This window comes from Stegodyphus dumicola, chromosome 12, assembly GCF_044657685.1.
Source record: "Stegodyphus dumicola isolate Sdum_Otavi_A_Nest chromosome 12, ASM4465768v1".
Lineage (NCBI taxonomy): Eukaryota > Metazoa > Arthropoda > Arachnida > Araneae > Eresidae > Stegodyphus > Stegodyphus dumicola.
The window spans coordinates 40,595,232-40,613,776 of NC_140779.1; the positions used below are offsets into that span (position 1 = coordinate 40,595,232).

The window sequence follows — 18,545 nt, forward strand, 5'->3', positions numbered from 1 at the left end:
AATGGCGACGTTCTCTTATTTGAAAGTACGTGGAATTAAATCCACAGCCCCGTATTCAAGTTGTTTTTCCCGCCTTTTCTACACGTACAGCTTTAGAATGTTCTGGAGATATTTCAAGCGAACTGGATTGGCTGACGTCATTTCTTTGAAGCTCCGCCTTTCCAGAGGCTATATAAAAAGACTCGCAAAAGGAATATCGGAGCTTTTTCTTTAATGCAACGATGCAGTAAACTTCATACAAAAAGTTATTAGTAATTCTTTTTATTTACTCCGGATATCTGATGTTTGTAACTGCTATTTCCCCTGACCAATAATAAATGGATCCTGTTTTTTAAACTTATCGTCTGATTATTTAAGCTACGACTAAAGCTGATACATCACATACATATATACCTACGTACAGACGTCACGAAAAAAAATCTCTTCTGATTCCATTTTAAATCCTTTTTACAAAGTGTTGTGGGGAAAAGAATCTTTTATTATGTCAGTACGTACAGATGTCACACAAAGTTTTAAAGTATAGCTTTTGTGTGAAAATAAATAAATAAATAAATAAAATAAAATAAAAAAATTTTTAAAAAGTGTAAGGGTTTACTATTAGGTAAGGTTTAACATTTAAATTGAGTAGTAGAAAACTATGGAATCTTCATTAATTTAATGAATTTTATTAACGTTCTATGTCAGAAGAGTGAGCTTGAAACTAACGCATATATATTTAAAGATGTTTGGTTTATGTACCAACTCCTGTAACATCACTCAACTGTATTCGAGAGCGGTGTAAATGGATATTTTCGTTGAAATATGATACCTGGAATTTTTCGCGATTACACTATCCTTTACTTCGTACGAGGAAGTAAAAATGCACATAAAAACAATTCAGTGAGATACAAAGCTCAAGAAAATTCGGGTGGATACTGAACAGAGAGTAAAAGCTGGGAATGTAAGATGCCTTAAATGCTAGAATGGCTCGTTTTTAGAGATAGATATATGAGTAGAAAAGTGCAGCTTAGAATTCTAAAAATGCACTATTAATAATTATTAAATTGGTACGGGTTATGTTGTATATGCGTAGTTTTTAAAATACTCTGTAAGAAATAAATCTTCAGTTTAAAATTATTTTTCAGAATTACTTCCTTTCATTGTTTGAAATAATTTAATCTGTTTTTGTTCCATTTGCAATAATATAAATTATAAATCAGTCCTTAGGTTTGATAATTGTCTTACGCATATAAATTTAATAAAAGTAGAATTAGCTGTGAAAAGTACCAAAAATCGACCATCATTAAAACCGAAAAACTTACAGATTACAGCTCCACATTTTATGAGCTCTGGAGCAATTAGATTAAAACTCATTTTTATATTTCTTCAGGTGAAGTTTTTAACAGATCTATAAACAATAGTTTTCATAAAGTAAATGTATAAGGAAATAACCATTCAGTAACTGAAACCGCGTATTTGTCGCCATGTTCACAAAAGGCTTGATTCCATATGGTTTAAATGATTATGAAATAATAAATTTCTTCGTCTATTGTTTTCAGTAGTCGCTGTGGTATTGTTGTGAACGCAAATGATGTTGGCCTCATTCTGGTTAACCTTATTCGAAGGTAAAAAAAAAAGCAGAAGAAATACGTTGTCGAGATGTTGGCCTTCGTCTATTTGCCACTCTCTCGGTTCTACGTAATATTGCCCTTGAATTAGTCTGCAAGTGCTTTGAAATTCCCATCGTTTCTGGTGTGTAAAGAATTATGACTGAATTTTTTTATCTGAATTTTTTGTCAGTTGTTGAGGAACACAAGTAGTGCTCTGAGGCAGTGTGAATAGCTATAAGCTATGAGGTTGTGACTGCAGTGTGAATATACATTTAAAAATTTTCCTTTACCATTTGTTGTTTTATTTGAGCTGTAAATCGATAAAATAATTTTTCGTCATCTCTTGTGCTGTTCTAATAAGTTAATTCCGTGATTTTAATCTGCTACTGAAAGCTGTCGCAGCTTTGTTTCGCCGTATAATTCTTATGTGTGAAGTGAACATAGAATAGCTTTATTAATGAAACAGGGTAGATAACTTCGTGAATTACGTAGTTGTACAAATTAATTCAGTGCATTATATGCATTGTTTAGAAAATGAAAAAATACCGTTTTAAAAATCGGAAATAGCATGGAATTGTTAAATTACATTTATTAAATTATAATAACTAATTCTTAAGAGGTATCTTCAGAGACAAATAAAGGAATAATGTGGATAAAAACTCATTAATACAATAGACGAAGGTAAAAAATAAAAATAAAAAAAAGACATTAGAATTGTTCAGATAACTGTTTTTACTGCACCAACCCTCCTATAGCACTGTGAAACCGTACAAAACTCCAGAAATTTTCACTTTAGATCTTTGAATAATTTTTTTTTTCAAAGGCATTCCTTTTAAATTAAGGATTACTAAATCGTTTATTTGAAGTCTTAAGAAAATATTCTTTTGTCAGAAATGTGGAGTCTTAAAGTTAAACTTTCGTGTGGGAAAAATAAAATAAAATAAATAAATAAATAAAAACATTTATAAAAATCTGAAAGGTTTCGGATTTTAAATTACGTCCAAAGTGACTTTTTTTAACGTTTTGTGTGTTACCTTTATAAATTAAATATCATGTTCTTCGCACTTAAACCATAAATTTCAGTTCAATAGCAATCTCGCAAAATAATTTTAAAATGAACCTATCTTTAGAATTTCCGATACACAGTTCCGCGCGCTGGAGATAAAAAAAAGTTTTTTTTTTTCCCTGCCGTAGATTGTTGCCATTGCTCGCATTCAAATTGTTGAGTTTGTTACTCAAAAATTCGTTATAGTTTTGCAAAATATGAAATTGATAATAAAACAAATTCCAAATTTCAAATTTGGTCTTCCACATGCCCATATTCGCAGTAGATTACGTCATTCAAAATTCGATGGCTTTACGTACCGTTGTTTTATCAGAATGCGAGAAATATACAAACGTTTATGCAGATTTTTCATTATTTAATTTCTTCAAATATAATGCAGGACTCTAACATTTGGTGGCAACAGTTTGAAAAGTGAAACGGGCATGTATGGTGATGCAACGCACAATCACAAAACGAAAATAATAGTCCTTCAGGGACAAATGGTTTAATATTTAAATTGAATAGTAGGAAAATATGGAATCTTGATTAATTTAATAAATTTATTAGCTTTCTACGTCAGAAGAGTGAATTTGAAACTAACACATATATATTTAAAGTTGTTTGATTTATGTACCAGCTACACTGAGATTGCAGACTTTCTCTAACCCTCAGTGGGGTAATAATTTCTATTGAAACAACCACTAGTATTTTCAAGCGTTTTTACATCTGAAAAATTGGGGCGGGGGGTCGAAACAATCACTCTTTAAGTTATCGCTGAGAAAGGAATATAGATGTCAGTATGTTATCCAATATTCCTAACTGCACTTGTTCTGGTAGCTTCTTAAGTGTAGTTTAATATATATTTTAAAGTAACTGTTTAGAATCCCATGTATAAATTTACTTCATCGGGTTTACTGATTTCATTTCTCATTAGTAAATGCATTTTTCATTATTCCTTTTATAAGTTATTTCATATGACAATTCGATTAAAATCGGCAATTTCTAGATATTAACTAAAGTTCAAATTAAAACTGAAACTTATATTATTATTAACTTGAAAATACTGCTATTGACTCCTAAAGCAAGGAAGGTGGAAAGCAATGGAAAGTGAAAGGAAACAGTGTAAAGAAATGGAAAGTTTACCAAAATAAAGGGCAAATATGGTGAATAAGGAAGAACTGAGGTAAATGAAAATTAAAAATTTGAAAATTTGCCGCTAACTTTCAAGAACTGTGAGTTTCTTGTGGAGGAAAAGAGACCTTGAAGATTCTGCCAGCTATGGGAGCTGAACGCGAGTCTTGATTCCTAACTACACTGGTGTGCAAAAATTAAGGACGAGACGGTTTTTTCAATATAACTTTGTACGAAAGCTTTCCAAATCAACACATTTAATACCGTAAGATCCCCAATACGTAAGGACATGAGTAATGTAAGCAACACTTACTAAAAGAGAAATCAGAGGGATAAAAAGTAGCTTTATTGAAAAAGTAGCATGGAGCGCAATGCGACTGAAGGCCGAAACATCCCTGTGATGGGTGTCCAGCAAGAAACATCCGGTCTTTAATAGGGGATATGATCTTCCCTGACTGCTAGGCAGGTTTCACAGCGTCTGTCCATGTTGAGAATGAGGGTGTCAATAAGTTGTTGAGGCATTGCTGCCCATTGGTCTTGCAGTGCCAATCGAAGCTCCGGAATCGTTACTGGTGGTAAGGTACGAGCTACCAAGCGTCTGCCTAGATAATCCCATACATACTCGATGGGATTGAGATCCGGAGATCGTGCCGGCCAATCCATACATTCAATATCCTCACTCTCTAAGAGCTGTTCGGCAGCTACTGTGCGATGACATGGTGCATTGTCGTCCATGAAAAGGAACTGCGGACCCATAGCGCCTCTAAAAAGACGCGCATATGGAAGAAGAATCTCGTTACAATAACGGGTCCCGTTGACTGAACCTGCGTCGAAGATGTGAAGGTCTGTAAGACTACCAAGCATGATGCCTCCCCAAACGAGAACACCGCCACCTCCATTCCTGTCCCTTTCAATGATGTTCGAAGGATGATTGCGGCTTCCCCGATCTCTCCAGATGAGTATCCGATGAGAATCGCTACTCAGACTGAATCTGCTCTCATCTGTAAAGAGTACTCGTCCCCATTCATTGTCTCTCCAATTCCGGTGTTCCCAGCACCACAGAGAACGCCTTCTCCGATGGGCAGGCGTTAGAGGTACACACCGTACAGGACGTCGTGCAAACAGACCACCACCGTGCAGTCTTCTGGCCACGGTAAAACGCGATATCGGTCGTCCAGTCGCCTGTGTCGTGTGTCTAGCGATTTCTCCCGCTGTCTGCCGCCTGTTTCTTCTGGCCTGTAAGGCAATATACCGGTCATCTGCGGGTGTGGTTCCTCGTGGACGACCACTACTAAACCCCCGGATAGCTGTTCCTGTAGTTTGAAATTGTCTCCAAAGTCGTGAAACGATGCTGTGAGCAATTCCGAACTCTGCAGCCACACTTGTCACACTGCGGCCTTCCTCCAACTTCCCAATGATTCGACCTCGGTTAAAAGCATCCAGATATCGTCTAACAGATTGATTATTCGCCATTTTTCGCTGAGGCAGCAATTCGGTGTGATTTTAACTGCTATACGGCGTGCAATCTCTTTGCCAGAAATACTGATCTTACACCGACAACATGCTTTATACTACTCAGACACTCCCCCATTACGTCTACCTGCATATCTGCGCATGTGCTACCGTACATCACCTTACTTAATCTCCTGATTGGTTTTTCTGTCCGCTCTGCCTCTTCGTTCAGCTGATATGCTAATTTTTCGACTTCGTCCTTAATTTTTGCACACCAGTGTAGGTGTACTGAACATTACATCATAAAGAGTATTTCTAAAGAATACATTAATTCCTTGCAAGTTCATGTATGAGAATACTGTATTTCTAACACATTGCTTACAGTTTAATAAATAAAATTGCCATCTGTGAGAGGAAAGAAAAGAATGACATTTTGCTTAGAAATTATTATTTTAGAATATTTTTTCTCTTGTGTAAAATTCGGCATTAAAAGCATAAAAAAATTATAAAAGTAATGTTTAACGTCTTTACAGAAAAAAAAACTCGCTGTTTAAAATAATTGTAAACTTTTTTTAATATTTTATGAAAGCAGAAATTATTGTCTGAGGCTGAACTTTCCAAAAATAACCTGAAGAATCACTGAGGGGTTGTTGTTCTTAGTTGTTCACTACGACGTGTATGGTTTTATTTATTATTTATATTGCAGCAACTGTGCTGCTGATTTTCCCTTTGTAGCAAACAGTAGACATATTTATTCGAATAAACATTAAATTTAATAATTTTATGATTAAGGTCTTGGAAAATCACGATAGATCTTACTCTAGAAAATAATCCTGAATCTTTTCACAATGCATTTATTTTATTATTTTTAGATTAATATGTGAACATTTGTGTTCTTGCCATGAAGTGTGTCTCAAAAGGTCGTTGCCAAACTTAACATGCTCATGACAGACCAGCTTGTTAAAGAAGATTTACATAGACATGAAGATATGATGTCATATGACATGAAGATTTACATATAAACTGATAAAGAAGATTTACATAGGAACTTGTGCCCGAAAATGCGAACGGCGACCATTAGAGGTTGATAATCGTAGAAAGGAAGAAAGAAAGGATGTCAAAAGAGGTGTTCATTTGATTTTTATTAAAGAACATAGTTAAATCATAGAAGATATTCAAAATTCTTTCCATTCGCCACAATGCAAGCTTCACAACGTAGACGCATGGATTCACGGACCGTTCAATATGAGCAGACGTGTCACAGACACGTGCCTCCGCTTCTAAGATCCTGGCGACAAGGTCCATGTCCGATGTTACGGTCATCTCGTACATCATGAACTTCATGTATGTAAAAATCCAGGGGAGTCAGGTCGGGAGATAGCGGTGGGCATGCCATTGGTCCACCTCTGCCAATCCAGCTATCAGGGTATGCGCTATCGAGGTATTTATTCCCTCACAGGAAAATATGCAAGCGCTGCATCATGCTGAAACCAGGTGTTTCGGCGTGTGGCTACTTGAACGTCAAAAATGAGGTTCGGCAACACCCTTTCCACAAAATGTCCGTAAAGAATTGAGTTAGTAAAGCGATTCATCCTTTTCCTGCAACGCCTGAAAAGATCACACTTTTCCACTCTCCCATTAAGCCTGCGAACATTGTTCTCTAGCGGTCGCCATTCACATTTGGGGACTTCTATGTAAATCTTGTTTGTCATTGTATAAAAAACCAGCATGTTAAGTTTGGCAACGACCCCTTCAGACACCCTATATTTATGTATTAGAATACTAAGCAAGCCCCGAATTTTTTATTTTTGGTTCAATGGGTCTTTGTCCCTGAAGGACTGTTTTCGTTTTGCGATTTCGCGTTGAATCACTTTTCAAACCGTTGCCAACCAAATGTTAGAGTTCTGCATTATATTTGAAGAAAATAAGTAATGAAATATATGCATAAATGTATCTATATTTCTCGCATTGTGATAAAACAACGGTACTTAGAGCCATCGAATTTTGAATAACGTAATCCTCCAACGAATATGAGCATGTGGAAGACCAAATTTGAAATTTGAAATTTGTTTTATGATCGATTTCCTATTTTTTAAAACTTTGACGAATTTTTGATTAACAAACTCAAGGATTTCAAAGCGAGCAATGGCAACGTTGTACAGAAAAAACATTTTGATCTTCAGCGCGCGAATCTCTGTATCGAAAATTCTAAAGATATGCTCATTTTAAAACTATTTTGCGATATTACTGTTGAACTGAATTTCAAGTGCGAAGAGGGTGATATTTAATAAATAAATGTAACACACAAAATGTTAAAAAAAATGCCTCTTTGGACGTAATTTAAAATCTGAAACTTTTCAGATTTTCTTTCCCTGCGATTTTATATTAACCTTGTATTATTTCTGCATTTGTAGAGTTGACTTTTAGTTATTTTAAATTTCTTAGTTTGCTTGAAGTTTGACCTGTTATGAGATTTTATTGAAACCTATTGTTAGAAGTAATTATTAGTGACACTTAAATGTGCTTTCGCTTCTCATTAGTAGTCTTTTTTAACTTCAAAAGTATTTGTATTATTAATTTATAGGACAAATTTACACTGGATGCACATCTAAGCAACTGCAAGTGGTGTGGCAAAGAACTAAGCTACAAGATTTTAATATTTAAAAGAATGCTTATTATACACGCGAATGCTATGTTTCACGATAATGATTTTAAAGTGTATACATAAGAACCATAAGACCAGCATCATAAAATTAATTTTGATGCTGGTCTTATGGTTCTTGGATTTTTTTGCCGTAACAAAGGAAAATTTAATTAATACACGTATCTCTACACATTTTGCTCTTAGTGACGAAGTAATCTGACGATCTCATAGACTGGAATATGTTTTGTATTAAATGATTTATTGCCGCTTTTCAGATTTTTCAAAATTGGTTTTATATAAGAGGAAAAAAGCTGTAGGTTTTACAGCTGAGCAGGGCAAAGCTAAGGAATACTATCAGGAAAGGGATGATTTTGTGGAGGACTTTCTAAAGAAAACCGACTCGTAGTCAACGTTACACACAGAGAAAACTAACCTTGCGACTAACCTGGATCGAACTCCCAGTATTCAGCGGTCTTATCCACTTTGATACTAGTGGGGCAGAAAGAGGCTGTATACCGTTTCTGATAAAATTAAGAACTGAGTTACCCAAATGGGACAAATTATATTTGTTTTTTATGTAACACTAATTTAATGTGTAAAATTACCTAATTCCTTTTTGAAACTGCGTTCTTAACAATAGATTTTTTAAACAAATCTATTGTTATTTTTCATAACTAGCCAGAAATACGTGTGAAAGAATATGCATATTCTCTGTATTTATGAAATAAAATTTCTCGGCATATAAAAATGATTCCGGACAAAAATGTGTCATGCTCTGTTTCGGTAAGTTTTAATTACAAGTTTGTTACTCGTGTCTCAAAGCCTTGACATAATTACCTTTTGAGTTCCATATGTACATTTCGTAGTTTTTTTCACGAAGGGTTAGTTATGCAATACGAATTTTTCAATTTATTTGTGGTCAGAACCTTAAGAGGAAATAGTATTTATTGCTTGTGAGATACTATCAATTTAATGTCTACCTTGTCTTTGAACAATGGCTAAGGTTATTTTTTCTCAAATTGCATTTTCCCCATAAGATCGTTTGTGCCTTCATTTGGAATCAAAGGTTAAGAAATAACTAAAGAATGGTGTTTGTAATATTAACTAAGGGCGTAGTTACTCGAGAGCATTTTGAACAGTGACTCAGTTACTGTAGTTTATTTAATTAAAATTCATACTGGGAAGTGAAAGATTTTTTAACATATACTAGCGGGCTGCGGCCAAAGCAAAATTTATAAGTTCTATGTACATCTGAAAAGAAAATGCATAAAAGCATTTGAATATGAGTGAAATCAGTTCATTCTTTCCAAGCAACAACCAATTCGTAAATAATTTTTTGTTTCCAAACCAAGAACAAAAACTTTTGACATTTCAAGTTAATGCGGTTACATACCTATGACGTCATGATTTAATTTAACGTAATATAAACTTTTTCTCAATATCAATAAAAGAATTAACGGGGCAATAACATACCGTGTCAGTTATTCTAACCTGAAACAAAACAATTGCCAACAGTAGCTATTTATTTAAAATGTTGATATTAAAGAAACATTTTCGACATACAGTGACTTCACATTCAATCGTGTGCTTTCTTCAACGCCAGAATATGACCTTATATAATAATAACATGTTTAATGTTTGGCAGAGTGCTGTTTTTATTTCAACTTTTTTTATTAACAAACTTTACGATTTGAAAGCGAGCAGTGGCAACACTTTTCGAAACAAAGCAATTTTATCTCCAGAGACTGTTGCCACTCGGAAAATTGAGTGCGAAAATTGGTGTTTTAAGAGTTTAAAATTAATATTTCTGCTGATTAAAGTCGTACGGAGATGCGAACGGTCGAAAAGGCTTCCTACGAATTTTTGGAATCTGGGGTTACCTTTCGAAACTCGATGATGCCACAAACAAACGGACAGACTCGCACAAATTTTAATAGTATATAGTTTGCATAAATTAATGGAAAGTGAATTAATTATTGTTTTTAAAAAGGGCAAGGACACAACTTTGACAATGTATGCCCTTGACTTCCCTTGAGCAAGAATGTTTGTGCGATAATGTTCGGAGTTACCAGTCTTTTTGGAAATACCCCAAATACTGTTGAGTCTCAACAGTCTGAATACTGTTGAGTAAAAGACTTCTGTTACTTTTGCCTTTGCGTAAACACCCGCCCCACTAGCATTAATGTAAGAATCAAATATAACAGTGTTTAAACGTAATGAGACGTTTCTGAAGGATTTCTTGTAAATATGTTGTTATTCTCAGAAAAGAAGAAGAAGAAAAAAAGATTTAAAGAAATTAGCAAAAGTGATTTTTAGATTTTGATTAATATTAATTTAATTTTACCTAAAATATATATCGGCAAAATTGGAGGAACTAAATGTAATGAAAAATTTGCAAACTAAAATTTTTAATCAAACAATGAAAAGTAAAGCGGAACCTGAACTTCGTAATCTGGTATTATAGTCGTGTTGTAACCAATCTCACTTGCCGGATAGTGGTTAGCAGAAACCCGTTGCACTCATCGTCGCAAGGAGTCAAATGTATGTCGTTAGCCTGAGGCTTGAGCACCATATCAGCAGGACTTTAGCTCAGTTCCACCTCCACCCCCAGTTTTGAGGGAGAGCACATCCTAAAAATAGTAATATCCTCATAATAAATCTCGTTTCAAAAATTACTGTCATGCCGTTCTTTTATAACGTCCATGAAGCCGTGTACGTACAAAATGCAAAACTTCTCTCAATCAAACAACTTGCAAACCACAACCTTAATTGGCAAATAGGAGTAAAGAAAAACCATACCTGTATTTATCCTAACTTAACCTTCATATTATAATCTAAGCATTTTTTTCTCTTGCTTGCTATCTTGCTAGCATGTAATCCATTGCTTATCTTTCTTATCTTCAATATATTATAAAAATTATATATAAAAGTTCAAGAATGGGATTGTAGATGACATTAATTTAACAATGTCTGTAAAGAAAGTTTTTTGGGAATAAAGAAGTATATAACAGGCTACAAGTACGCCTATCTTTATGCGCCAGTTTAGCATTCATGCATCGACGTCATTCACATCAAAATTTTCATCAGAGATTTTTTTAATACTAAAAAATTAAATTGATCGATATTACCGATTATTTGGAAAATGTGTTAATTTTTCCATTTAATACTTAATTATTTAATTAAAATATTTTATGAAAAATCATGACATAGATTTTTTAATTACATATTTTTCAATAATTTTTCCCTCTAAAAATAAATATTGCTAACGTATATTTTGATTTTAAAAAATTGCTGAAAATTTAAACTTTATCTTTTCTTGGTGTTATGAAAATTTACATTTGAATGATAATAATTAAGTAAATAATTAATTATATTATGATTCAATTTCTTTCTTGAATAAAAGTTAGAGAAATTATTAGGAATGCAGATTTATTTAAATTATGGTTGTGGAAGTGGCGATTATGTAGACCAGTGGTTTCTTAAACTCTTTACCCCTATGCACCCTATTTACCATAGCTAGACGATCATCCCCCCCCCCCGTCTTCCCGAAACTCGAAAAATACATGTACATTAATTTCAATTTAGATCCTTTTTAAATGTGTTGTATACATTAAACAAGAAAAGTAATGAAAATATCGATAAATGACAAAACTTAAGTAATAAAAGTAGTTTTTTATAGTAATAAACTAAAACTAAATAACTAAATAAAAGGTTGACAGCATCCCCCCTGAAAATATGAAATGCCTCAAGGGGGGATAATACCCCGTGATTGAGAACCTCTGATATAGAAAATATGCACTAGCATATCCCAACCATAGAAATCGTTATCGGGGTAGAAAACACTCACATATCTTCCCCCTTCTTTTCTCTACTTTTTTTTTTTTTTTAATATTATTTTTATCCCTTCCTTAAACGAGAAAAAGAAATGGGAGGTGAAGAAATAGTTCCGCTTTCCATTTCATGGTAGATTTCGTTTCAAGACAGAAAATCATTTATCCTGCTGCCATCTGTTTGAACTAAAAATCTATCCAATAAATCTCAAAGTATCAGCTGTAGTTACAAAGAAGGAAATAGGACGCTTACATTTAAAAATACGGTGCAGAATCATTTGAGACTGCACTGATCGCAGTTCTATACTTGATTTTAGTTTACAAAAGATTACCCGTAATGAAACGGTCTCAAGTTTTTATTATTAATGAATTTATATTGTTTACGTTTGAATTAAACACCATGCAGGTGTAATAATTCTTCCTTTAGTTCTTATAATCATAACAGAATATCATGCATTACTTTTTTAATTTTCTTTCTTTGCTTTGATTAAAACTTGAATCTTTTGTTTTAATAATCTAAATGACTAAATGTTCTCTTTCATTTTCGTTTATTTTAATTCATGTAGAAGTGTGTATTCTCAGCTGCAGCTGTGTACGTCGATTTACACGTGGTATATGCTAGTTCATTAAGAGCGTAACTTTCGTCTGATGTTTTGTTGTCAGCTCGCGACTGTGGCGCCACGTACGGAAACCAGTATTCCTTTCACGTACAAATGTGAATCTGTTAATTTTCAACACTGATTACCATTTTTCCAGTTTTAGCGGCTTTAAATTAATCTGAAAGACTTTTGTTTATTTCTCCTTTCTAGCATAAAAGCAGTAACATGCTTATTATAAATCTCTCTGAATTCCGTCATATTAAAATTAATCCTTGCCATATAATTCCTACATAACACTCATGACGCTTTTCATTAAATAGCGTAAAAAAAATTCAGCCATTAATAATATTAAAATTTGCACACCAAAACTTTAACAAACCAAAATCAAATAAAATCCATAACCTTATTATTCTTTACCCAACCGTCGTGATGGAAATCTATTCAGTTTAACTCAGCTTTCCCCCCAACCTCTTTTTTTTTTTTTTTTAAATTTTACATCTTTGCACACACACACACACAAACAAACACCGTCGGATAGAATTAAAAAAAGGCTTTTGAAGTGGTTTTTGATAGGGGCAGACAATATCAATCGAGAATCTGTGGTACAGTTAATAACCTCTCATCGCCACAAAATAAAGGTGATCGTATGGATTTGGATCCACTCCGTACAGTTTATGATACCCCCAAAAATAGTATCCAGACTCTGGAATTGACACATCAGATTCCGCAATATATCACTCTAAATCAGGATCCCCTTTTTTGTTCATCATTTTGAACAACTGAAATCTTGTTCTTTTTTTTTTTTTTTTTTTTTTTTTGTTGTTGTTGTTGTTGTTTAATAGCACGAATTAGCCATTTTTAGACTTTCGCCACTACTAAGGCCAGAAATGGTGGTCGTTTCATTATGGAGGCACCTAACAGGCGGTCATCGTTACCTCCTTTTGAGGGGACAGACAATTTACATCCATGCCTTCTCCAGGATTCGAATCTGTGCCCTTCGGTATCGCAGTCGGGTCCCTTAACCACTATTCTGGGCGGCTTGAGTATTAAAATTGAATTCTTTTTCACCTGTTTTGTCTATGCCTGCAATTTAGTCTATTTTTGAGAATTCTTGTGTAGTGAGGTATTTTATGTAACAGTCAGTAAATCTGCAGTAAAATTAACAAATGTATCAAATTTACAAAACCTTACGTAGTAGTTAGCTTTTACATATTAAGTGTTGCATGTATGTTTTTTGAATCTAAAAGAAAAGTTCAAAGAACGAATCGTCGGAAATGATGGAGACACTTACTTGTTTTTTAATGAAATAAATACTTTAGAAGGGCTGTGTGTTTGCATTTATATGCGGGTTTGAAAATCATGAACCTAATCTGCTTATTTTTAAATACAATGCTTCTCTTTCATCGATAAAGCTCGATAGGCAAAGGAGATAGTAGTATAGCAGATTCGAAGCGTTTATTTGAAATATTTTGTCTATAGTTTCAATGTCTATCATAGGTGATTTTTTTTCATAAAATTGATTATGTTTAATTAAACATGGGATCTTGCTATCTTCTATAACAAATCATGAAAAATGAAATACAATTTCAGTTTTACATTTTCCTTATCCCTACAATCATCCTCTTTCTTATTTTGCGTTATTTTTAGTCCAAAAGGACTTTGTCCCTGAGGGACTATTGTTTTCGTTTTGCGTCGAATCACTCTGAATATCCGTTTCACTTTTCAAACTGTGGCCACCAAATATTATCGCCCTGTATTATATTTGAAGAAATTAAATAATAAAAAATCTGCTTAAATGTATGTCTGCTTTTCGTATTACGATAAAACAATGGTACCTAAAGCCATCGAATTTTGAATGACGTAATTCTCCTGCGAATAGGGGCATCTGGAACCCAAATTTGAAATTTGGAATTTGTTTTATTATTGGTTTCATATTTTGTAAAACCTTAACGAATTTTTGATTAACAAACTCACGGATTTCAAAGCGAGCCATGGCAGCGTTGTATAGAAAAAACATTTTTATCTCCAGCGCGTGAGACTGTGTATCGGAAATTCTTTAAAGATAAGCCCAATTTAAAATTATTTTGCGATATTGCTCTTGAACTAAATTTTATGGTTTAAGTGCTAAGAACATGATATTTAATAAATAAAGGTAACACACAAAATGTTAAAAAAACGCCCCTTCGGACGTAAAACCTTTCAGATTTTTATTTCTCTATTATCTCTAAATTATTGCGGATTTCAAAACTTTTTTTTTTAAAGAAATATGAGACTAAATGGAATGAGGATGAAAACTATAAACATAATACAATTTTACATAACGACATTAAGTAACATCTCAGCGTTGCGAAGGACAGCATTATTCGAAATTCCGGCTCATTGTTACAGCACGTAATTATTCCCCCCCCCCTCTTTTCGTTTTCATTGTTTACATTATCATGTGTCGTTATTGTTCCGTAAGTGGCACACGTAATGTTATTTACGGCCATTCAAACGTATATTCAACTGGTTGCTTATTTCTCAATTTAAAAATGAAATCAAAAACCTCTGTGTGTTATCAAACTCTATTTTGCTTCCAAATCGTTCGCCATGTACCGGCTCAGAGATATTGTTTACCATTTCAGTAGCTGACATTTTGCTTGTTTTGCTTTAAATGCGACATTTAGTCGAATCACTTAGATGGCAATTGAAGATCTAAACGGGTCTGAGTGAGTCATTGAGTTGGTATGGGATAATTTGGCATAGATGATGTTGACAGTAGCGTCACATTTAACCTGCAGCAATAGCCATTTTTTTGTGCTGTTTGTTATCATTCAGCGTGTAGTAGGTCAATGAATCCTGTCACTTTAGATTAAAAAATGTGACGTCATCTCTTGTATTAAATGTGAGCTGCAATTCTGTTTCGAAGTTCAATAGAGTTGTGATTTTTTAAACTAATTGTATATTAACAGGGGAAAGATTGGATATATAACAAATTCTTAATTTGTAACAAATGTGTATTTTTCATAGAAATGTTAGTAACAGGAGAAAAACATTTTCTTCACTGATGACATGAGGTAATGGACATACCCAATGTTTCACTAGACTTATTTTTAATGTCATTCCTTCAGTATCAAACAAGAACTGGGACAGTTATTTCAACAACAACCTTGTGAATCATTCAACAAACAAACAATAGTATAAGGATGATTATTGCGACAGCACGTAAATTATTACTATCATCCTTCATGGCGTACAGAAATCTGGTAAAATGGACATTCTGTAAGTCTTGTAAACTTGTCATCATTGGTTTGTATTTTAAATTCCTAAGCTTGTTGTTCGGTGACTGGCAAAACTGACATGACTGACATCTGATCAGATTTATCGTTTACTCCACGTTTTGATTATCAAAAAATTTACTTATAATTATAAATTAATTATAACAGAATTGTAATTTGAAATACATCATAGGTTCAAACATGTTTTCATGGAGCTCTCGTTCATGAAATCATCATTGAAAATCAAATTATGTATGATGATGTTTCTAATTGCGTAATAATCGTAGCATCGACTTCAAAAATTATTTTTTAATCCATTAGCTATAAAGTATGTTTTATAATACTGTTTAAAGTAAATGTATTGATTGCATTAAAAGTTTTTATGTAATTCAAAGCACAAAATTTCGATCGCAGTCGTGATAACAACATTTATTTGTTAGACCTCGTAATATTATTCCAAATGAACTGCCACACACACACACACACACACACAAACAAAAAAAAAAAAGATTTTTTTTTTTTTTTTTTTTCCGAAAATGCCGCTCATTTTTGAAATAAGAGATTCAGGAATAAATTTTAAAGCATTTTAGCTAAGAGCATTTCCTTTCGGTTTGAGATAATTCAGAAAAGTTTAATGGCAAACTGCTTATTCTCCATATTCCTCGTATTAAACTTAAGACTGATAATATCGCCTTGGTGACACCTCGGGCAAAGTTCACGAATCAACGTCACTTCCTGTTGCTTTCATATAAAATCTTAGTGGTAGTGTGTGTCATTGGGACGCAATCTCAAGAACTCGTCGAACCGCTAATTCACCTTGTGTGCAAGACATGGCGGAATTAAGTTTAAAAAAAAAAAAAAAAAAAAAAACTTTACCCTCCCTTATGCAATATTTTTGTAGCCTGTGGCTATTAGGCGAGGTCACCGCCGTGGGAACCTGTCTCTTTACCTTTTTTAATTATTGTATTATTTATGAAGAGTTTTTGCCTCTCAAGGGAAAGTTCGGGTCGGGCTTTTGTACTTGTTGATATCTGATATCTTTGCGTGTGAAACTCCATGTAATCCTATCTCGCACTGTAATTGAAAACTGACTCGCGTTGCAATTTGTCTTGACATTTATCATCCTTAATTTGAAGATTCAAGAAAATGAGGAGATAAGAAAAAATAACATGTCTGGGAAACGTCGAGGATAAGAATGCTAATCTTGCTATGACGTGACTGTTTATTTATATTTTTTATCTCTGTAGCTGATGGTTGGGTGTCGTTCCTTAGGCTCGATTCAGACCGGTGGTTTAAATGTCATAACTGGTTTAAGTGGAGCTTCGTTGCTAGGTAACCAGACCTTGCTACGTGACAAAAACTGATTTAAGTATCTGGGCATAAAGTAGGAAGTTTTCAATCTTATGCCGACTTAATACAAGAGTCGATCAATCAGAGCGAACTTGCAAAACCTATTGAGCGAGAAGGCTGTAGACACATCCACGCATGCGCAAATTTAGCTTCTCTAATTGGTTACGACGTAGACTCTACCTTGCATATGTGAACGGAACTCGCGCATTTTATGCCTTATGATACTTTGATACTTTAGATGTGCCTCTTTTATCAGGGTTTATATCCCGCTATTACAGGTACCTCAAATAACGCCGGTTAGAGGAGACATAACATACAGTGCTTCGCAGGAATACCTTAACAAGGAACTGCAGGAAGATTGTGTAGATGTGGCCCAGGCCAGTGTAAATGAAAATGTCATACTTTGAAACTTCGAAATTGGCTGGAAGAAGTTAAGATTATTTATGGGGGATTCGGGTAAATGTGGTTTGCATAGGGCCTTAAATTAATGTTAATTTCTAGGAGCTCGTACTTAAAATTGTCTGAATAATTTACCTCCGCGTTGGTGATGGCTTTGTTGAAAAAATTATTATTTTATTTATTGATGAATAACGCCAGACTTTTGAGTTTAAGGTCTCTATGCCTCTGTGACATTTAGCCTGAGAGAATGAATGCATGGGATAACCATCCGTTTTATTCAGGCTGAATTCTGTATTCAAGTATTTAAGGATAGGCCAAGATCATATTTAGTGATGATTGAAGTGTGATTTTATTTTTTTGAATCGAGAATAAGTCAGCAATTATTTTCATTTAGAAGGAAATTCATTATATTTGTAAATAGAGAAGATAATAACAAAGAAAAGAATATGCGAAGCTTATTTTTCTTTAATTCATGTTCAAATAAAATACACTAGATGAGACTATAAATGACAGAAGAATTTATCTTTACGGGAAGAGCATATTATGATATAATTTGAATATTTATTATAAAACTGCCAAAAAGTATAAAAAGTAATAAATTATGTAACTTGAATGAATTTTAGAATAGTAATTAATTTTAGCATTTCTGTTTATTTTGATTTAATCTGCATTTCTCATGCAAGTTTGAGTGTTGAAATAGATATATGTGCATATTTCTTGTGTTTAATGGTACCCGTAAAAATATTATTATTACTTAATAAAAAACAATAAATATTTATATTTTATCTGTAGTATATTGAATAAAGTTTCCAAAAATTTTTTAGTATTTCCATATCCTAGAAGCAAAGTGGTTTTTTTCACTTATTTGGTTTACATGTTACGGTAATCAGACTGATGGCTTACATTTTACAGTACGAATCACGTGATTATACACATTATCGCATTTAAATAAATTAAGATGTCTACTATTGCACAGTTCAATAATTGTTAATTTTAAAAATTTCGTTGTATTTGTATTGATTTGTCAAAAGGTAGTTTGTTTTGTGGTTTTAATATAAAGTTAAGATCACGATATTTTTCAGAGAAGCGGTTAAAATTCCATTAATGAGAAATAAAATATTGTTTGTGCTTTTAATTAATTATGGAGGTCTTATAAAAAGTAATGGTTGTTTTAGTTGTTTAAAGTAACGAATTTTCATGACGAGTTGTTTTAATATGTCTTATTGAAAATACCGACATATATTCAAAC

General features: G+C 33.4%; 1 protein-coding gene across 1 annotated transcript in view; it reads left to right on the forward strand.

Moving 5' to 3' along the window:
- LOC118196596 (PP2C-like domain-containing protein CG9801) overlaps positions 1-18,545 on the forward strand; it is a 74,026-nt gene that overhangs the window by 16,326 nt on the left and 39,155 nt on the right. The window lies entirely within an intron of this gene.